The sequence below is a fragment of the Bos mutus genome, chromosome 10 (genome assembly GCF_027580195.1).
Source record: "Bos mutus isolate GX-2022 chromosome 10, NWIPB_WYAK_1.1, whole genome shotgun sequence".
Taxonomy (NCBI): Eukaryota; Metazoa; Chordata; class Mammalia; order Artiodactyla; family Bovidae; genus Bos; species Bos mutus.
Window position 1 is genome coordinate 43,312,719 of NC_091626.1, and position 7,570 is coordinate 43,320,288.

At 41.6% G+C, this 7,570-nt stretch overlaps 1 pseudogene; it reads right to left on the bottom strand.

Annotated features, from left to right (window-relative positions):
- Nucleotides 1-254: 254 nt before the first annotated feature.
- LOC102270972 (dihydrolipoyllysine-residue acetyltransferase component of pyruvate dehydrogenase complex-like) lies at nt 255-2,871 on the bottom strand (annotated as a pseudogene).
- Between the last annotated feature and the right edge of the window lie 4,699 nt (nt 2,872-7,570).

The window sequence follows — 7,570 nt, forward strand, 5'->3', positions numbered from 1 at the left end:
AGTAAAGTATACTCACCACCATCTATTAATATTATGTATGCTTCCAGGAGCTCAGTTTCTCTGGCTTAATCCTGTTATGGAAGGCTTGCAAGACACACAGCTCAGCAGGTTATAGCTGAAGGCTTTTCTTTTAATGTATTATTTTATCATTTACACTTATTTTTGTGTTATATCTACTGGTGTTGTTTCTAACTAAAATTAGTCCATTTCTACGTAAGTACATCTCATGATGTCAACATATTATTTGTGATTTTTTTTCCGTTAAATTCTATAAGCATATCCTTTTATTTGAGGCAATTATAGAACTCTGCTCTCAAAATGACACATTTAAATTGTTTAAATAGATACCCACACAAATTCTCATTTATACTAAGGAGCTGGTCATTTCTGAAGTCATGGAAAAATAAACAAAGAACAGCTGGTTGAGCCGTCCTATAAAAATGTTGACTTTTAAAATTTTCTCATATTTTCCTTTAAGTTCTCCATGTTTCCCATCCATGATAAACCAATATTATATAACAGAAAATTTCAAATTAGGCTTAAATTCCAAAATCAAGTTTCAGTTCAAATCCTTTCTCCAAGAGAACTAGTTTTCCCAACTTCTTCTCTTTTTCTCAAATCTAATCAAAACATTTGAGATAATTAAAATTCAAAACCTCAGGGTCTCATCAAGGTTACTTTTATGTGTCTGTTTCAATAGGGAACCACAATTCTACCTCTGTGTTTCTAGTGGAAGGACTTGCCACCAAAGGGCTATGCCACAGACCCCTTGACTAGGAGTACACAGCTTAAAATCTGGTGTTTATTAAATGTGCACAATATTGGGATGTAATTGGCATTTTAAAAATTCAGTAATGCCCATTACAAATATCTGGACAGACTCAAAAATAACTGGTTAACCTTAAAATAAAGAGAACCACCATTTCATAACACATTTATACCTTGCTAAGAATGAAACAGTGTGACCTAGGAGAGTCTAGAAATTCTTGGATTAATTATAACATGGTGATAGGTTTCTCAAGGTACTTTCTAAACTCAGCAAGCCACTGGGCTCCATCTACTCCATCCACAACCTGATGATCATAACTAAGTGTAACAGACAGCATGCTAGCCACATCAAATCCTTTTTCATTATCTGCTGGAACCAGTCTATCCTCTGAAGCACCAATTGCCAAAATACATGCTTGGGTGGGTTAACAACAGCAGAGAAGTTTTTAATCCCAAACATTCCTAAATTTGAGATTGTAAAAGTGCCACTCTGGAACTTATGTGACTATAGTTTACCCTCTCATGCTTTGGTTTATAAAGAAATAACATCATTGGCAACGGTTTCCAGTCCTTTTATATGTGCATTAAATACAATAGGTGTGATGAGTCCTCCAGGAGTACTGACTGCAACACTGATATCAACAACATGATTCTGTCTTACAACTGTGTCCAACCACGAAGAATTTCCTTCAGGAACTTTTAAACATGCCAAAGCTGAAGCTTTTATAATGAAGTCATTGACGGAAATGTTGCTTTTTCCTTGTAGCATCTTCTTTTTTGTTGTCGTACCAACAAAATTTCTCCCATATTTACATCAATAGAAAGGTAATAATGAGGTATTGTTTGCTTAGATTGCATTAACTTCTGTGCAATGACTTGGCAAATGTTGGTGACTGGGATATCTGTGAAGACACCTGTAGGAACTGGAGCCACTCCTCAACTTAGGGGAGGCACAGCAGCTGCTAGAGTGAGAGCAGTTTTCATAGGCACAAAGGAGTTGATCTCCTTCTTAATGATTCTGCCATCTGGTCCTGTCCTTTTTACTTGGGTAAGGTCAATCCCTTTCTCTGCTGCTAACTTCTTTGCAAGCGGGCTAAGGAGCGCTCTTCCCTTTGGTCCAGCTGGAGCAGCTGGCCAGTGGCCTGAAGATGGACGGGCTAGCTGGTGTGCTGGTGGTTTTAAATCAGTTACTTCAGTTGGCCGATAGTCAGCAAACGCTGGTATACCTGCCTCTTTTTCTACAATGATACAGAGTGGGGTTCCTACAGGGACATCTCGTGTGCCTTCAGGGATCATGATTTTTGCCTTCTTCCTGCACTTTGAAACCTATAGAGGCCTTGTCAGTCTCTATCTCTGCCAATAAATCTCCTTCGTTTGGCTCCTCACCCACTTTTTTTTCCCCCCATCTCTGAACTGTGCCCATGGTCACGATGGGAGACAGGGCACGAAGAACCACCTGCATGTGAGTAGGAGATGAGCTACCAGGAGCCTGAGCAGAAGGTGCAGGTGATGGAGCAGCGGCAGCAGGGGTTAGTGCCGGGGCTCCTTGTGGGGCAGGTGCTGCCAAAGAATCAAGTGTGTAATTTTTAAAGGTTTCCATATCTTCAGGCTTTTCAACTGTGATACAGATGATTGCTCCAACTGGAACATCTCTGGTACCTTCAGCAACACGGATCTTTGCCATATAACACTCCTCCACGCTCTCAAATCCAACAGTAGCTTCATCGGTTTCAACCTCTGCAATTAGTTCACCCTCATTGATTTTTTTCTCCTTCCTTCTTTTCCCAGCGGGCTATGGTGCCTGCCTGCATTGAAGGGAAAACTGAAGGCAATGGGATCTTCTGATGCGTGGGTAGGCTATGCCAGCGGCGGCTAGGCGATCCCCAGAGCTGCAGCAAGACGCGATTCCACGGTGTGGCCCAAGAGATGGGGCTCCAGCCGCACAATGCGGGGACCCTGCCATACCCTGTGGTCTTGCTGCTGTGACGAGCCAGCCTGCGGGGTCACGCACGGAGCTCCCGGCTCCTCCTGCAAGGCCGTCCACTGAGCCCCGAATCCTGCCCTTGGTGCATTTTGAGCCCGTCGCGCACAGACGCGCCACATAGTGCCACAGACCCAACATCCGAAAAGCAACGCCGTCTCCGGAGTGACTTCTCCAAGAACAGCGCGGCGTTGCCGTCAGCCGCACCGCGCAGCCGCAAGTTGTCGTAAAACGGTCTGCAAAGATTCGCAACACCGGCTCCGCGGACCAGAAAAGTGGTTAACGTACGGTCTTTCTCCGTGAAATGGGGACTAAGGATGACCCAGAGCGGGTCAGGGAGGCTGCTATAGAGCCACGCGGAGCAGGGGCGTTCCAGCAGGCCGAATCTGGGAGAATTAGGCTGAGAGAGGAGTGGAAGGTGGTGGGCTCTGTGGTGAAGGCTTCTCTGGGGAGGACAGGACCTGAGCGCTGTCTGTGATTCTTAATTGTAACTTAAATTATGGATGATACTTTGGCGTGAATTAATTTTTTTAAATTTTGTGATCCCATTTTTTTTTTTTTTTTATGCAAAGACTTCCTCTCCTGATCCTCACTTTCTCCTTCCCTAGCTGTGATTTTTATCTGTTTCTTACAACTTGATTTGTTAAAAAATCACATCATCCAGGTGGCATGTAAAATACTTTCTGTTGTTTTTAGATAAGAAAAAACAAATGAATTCCCTGGTGGTCCAGTGGTTAGGGCCCCATGCTTTCACTGCAGGGGGCTCGGGTTTGACCCGGGTCAGGGAACTAAGATCCCACCTGCCGCTGGACAACTATGCCCCCTACCACAGCTCTAGAAGAGCCTTGTCCTGCAAGGAAGACCCAGCACAGGAAAAATATATTAAAATGTTCCTTCCGTCCTGCACCCCACCGCATCCCACCTCTCTAGGCTGATTCATAGGTATACTCATGGCTGATTCACATTGTTGTGGGGCAGAAACCAACACAACACTGTAAAGCAATTATCCTCCAAGCAAAAATAGTTTTTAAAAAGTAGTATCAGGCCCCCCCCCTCAAAAAAAAATCTGTGGAATATGTAATGAAGTCAAAATTCAATTATTTGAAAAAAATAATATATATAAATTTAAAATGAAAAAAAATTTTTAAGTCACGAACTTTGCTTTATCTTCCTGGCTTATGCATTAATCCTTTCCCTTCCCAGTGGTTGGAGGTGGAAATCTCATGAACTAGAAGAGAATATATTCGAGAAAGGAAAGTATTTGAGAAGAATTGCAGCAAATTTGCAAATATTTATTGGCTTGTGCAGATTCAATAGCTAAATCACTTTATGAATTTTTCCTTTTTCTTTCATGAAAACTTTCTAAATAACTCAAGATGCTGTCATTGGTAGCTCACATGGAGCCTGACTATTTTTAAACATTGGATCAGAATACAGAAAGGCAAGTAAATACATATGCAAGTATTTGTGTATTCATTAAAAATTTTAAAATTTCAGATTCAATAGCAAATGAATACATTAGCTCTTTTGCTCTAGGGAGTATATTTCTATTTTCAATATTGGTGGTGGTTGCTTCGTCGCTAAGTCGTGTTCAACTCTTATGACCACCAGGCTCCTCTGTCCATGGGATTCTTCAGGCAAGAATACTGGCATGGGTTGCCATGCCCTCCTCCAGCGGATCTTCCCGACCCAGGGATTGAACCTGCATCCCTTACATTGGCAGGCAGATTCTTTACCACTGAGCCACCAGGGAAGTCCATTTTCAATAATAAATTGCTACAATTACTGTGCATTTTTGAGCTGAACAAGGTAACACAGAATTAAATTTTGTTGTTTTTCTATTAATGAAACAATCTGTAATGTGATGAACTAAGGGTAAAGTCAGCTTTGAAACTGTATCAGAGAAGAAATATCTAATTAAATTAATTTTTAACACAAGAAGTCCCTGCAGTGGTGATCTGATATTGATTAAACTTGTATTAAAACTACAAAGTTTTTGCACAAACTGTTTCAGAAGAGAGAAAAAGTTATAACCTGCATCTAGGTATATCTTCCCTTCCTGAAGTTGCAGTGCCTTTCAGAAATGCATGTCTTTACCCTTGTCCAGAATCGATTTTCACAAGTGCACAGTTTCAGTCATTAATCAGTATGGAATTATGGGAAATAAATCCTTTCTTTACTGCAGTGCATCTTTAGTACATCCAAACATCAACCTTTCACCTCATTGTCATCTACCTTTGGATCCACATACATTTCTGGTATTTTTTGAGACCAGAAAAACCTAAGAAAAAAAAAGCCCAGCAAATAAGTAATTATGTTGTTTCCTCCATGTGTACTTGTGAATTTCTCATTTTTCCCATGACCTGAGTTTAGTTTTCCCTTAGTGACTTTTTCTTCACATCTTTAATATGTGCTGAGTTTTATCACAGAAAATGCTGCTTTTCAATGAACTCCAATCTACTCTTTGAAAACTCGCAGAAATGTTTGGCCTTGTGTGAACAAAAGAACAATAAACCACCTAGAACAAATCTGAAACAGTAATACCCGAATACTGTTCTCCAAAAAGAAATAAACAAGTGTTTTAGAATAAGAAAATGGTAATATAGTAAAAATAAGATTGGGAGTCACAGAAGAATCAAGCAATAAAATTAGAAGACATTCTTTAGCTCCGGAAAGCAAACATAAGTTGTGGATAATCCAATGTCCATGCTCAAACAAATTTGTTAGTGTACTTTCAGCGTGAAATACAGATTTCTTTGTTTAAAGACGCTTCTTTTCTTTTTTTTTTTTTTTTGAAGTAAGAGAAATCATTTTAATATATATATTTTCATTTCAGTCAATTCAACAATGATTTCTAACAGGCATGCAGACCCATTTAGTTTGCTTCAAATTTGTTTATTTCTCAACATGCAGCAACTGTCCTAATGAGATAGTTGAGTTGAACTATTTATTCTTAAAGAGTACAATGTACCTTGTCCTCAAAGAGTTTTATCAACTTTAACATTTTCAAAGAGCCCTATGAGGCTGCTCAATATGGTAGTTTCCCCCTGAAATTTCCTATTTGGAGGATGGCAAAATAGTCTAGAATCTTCCCCAGTCTACTAGTTGTTTGTATTCATATCACAGCTTGGCTGGCTAAGAGGTAGAGACTGAATAATATGTAGATAGCCTTCAAGTCCAGCTGAGTGAGACAGCTTCATTTTTAGAAAGGAAACCAAATCATGAAAACCCTCCTAATAGTATGATTTGTTCCAGGGTCCTTTTAAGAAGGGACGTACTCCTCATGCATAGGACTTTTTATGGCCTTCTAGAGTTTTCTGCTTCAGCCAGTGTTCTCTAGCCAGGTGACTTATTGAACCTGCTGCAGAACTGAAAGCATGAAATCTCTTGTCTACTTTCATAATTAGAGGTGGTGTTAGTCTTCTCATTTCCGGCCAAATGGATCCGACCACACTTTCAACCCTGGTGGCTGCACGTCTTCTTGAACAACACCAGCTCGATTTATGGCTTGTTCCTTCTCTCTGTCCATGGCCCCACGTGGGGATGATGAGGGAAAGCGGGGGAGTTACTAGGGCCAGTCCGCCGCATGGGGTCAGAGATCACTGTCACCGGGGCCGGGACGCTGCGTGGGGTCAGAGGTCACTCACTGTACTCCTCCAGCCGCATTAAGGGCCGGAAGTAGATGGGGTAGAAGGTGGCGCCGATCAGAGAGATGAAGCCGCCGAAAATGAGAGCAGTGCGCAGGTTCCGGGACATGGCTCCAGCCGGGGCTACCCGGGTTCTCCGAGTGCCCGGGACTCTCCAAACCCGGCTCCCCTAAAGACGCTTCTTTTCATTTAGACAGACATGTTGATGCTGAATCAAGTGGAAGATACCTAAAAGTCACATTATGTGGGCACTATAGTGATATCATCTCCATAGTTTGAATAATTCTCGGTTTGTATATTTACATAAAAAGTTTCACTGGAAATCCAGAAGCACAACTACATTTGTCCAAAAGGTCAGTGGTGTTGACAGGTAAGAAGCAAAGTCAAGTGAATCATCTGGAGAGCAGAGCAGAAACTGTTTTAAAATAAACACCTGTTTAAACTGTTTGACTATGGCATTTGGTTTGCATCAGTTCAGTTCAGTCGCTCAATTGTGTCTGACTCTTTGTAACCCCATGGACTGCAGCACACCAGGCTTCCCTGTCCTTCACTATCTCCCAGACTTGCTCAAACTCATGTCCATTGAGTCAGTGATGCCATCCAACCATCTCGTCCTCTGTCGTCCCCTTCTCCTCCCGCCTTCAGTCTTTCCCAGCATCAGGGTCTTTTCCAATGAGTCAGTTCGTCACATCAGGTGGCCTTCAGCATCAGCTTCAGCTTCAGCTTCAGCATCAGTCCTTTCACTGAATCTTCAGGACTGATTTCCTTTAGGATTGACTGGTTTGATCTCCTTGCAGTCCAAGGGACTCTCAAGAGTCTTCTCCAGTACCACAGTTCAAAAGCGTCAGTTCTTCAGTTTTCTTTATGGTCGAACATCCATACATGACTACCGGAGAAACCATAGCTTTGACTAGAAGAGCCTTTGTTGGCAAAGTGACGTCTCTTCTTTTTAATATGCTGTCTAGATTTGTCATAGCTTTTCTTCCAAGGAGCAAGTGTCTTTTAATTTCATGGCTATAATCACCACCTGCAGTGATTTTTGGAGCCCAAGAAAATAAAATTTGTCACTGTTTCCATTCTTTCCCCATCTATTTGCCATGAGGTGATGAGTCCAGATGCCATGATCTTCATTTTTTGAATGTTGAGTTTTAAGCCAACTTTTTCACTCTCCTCA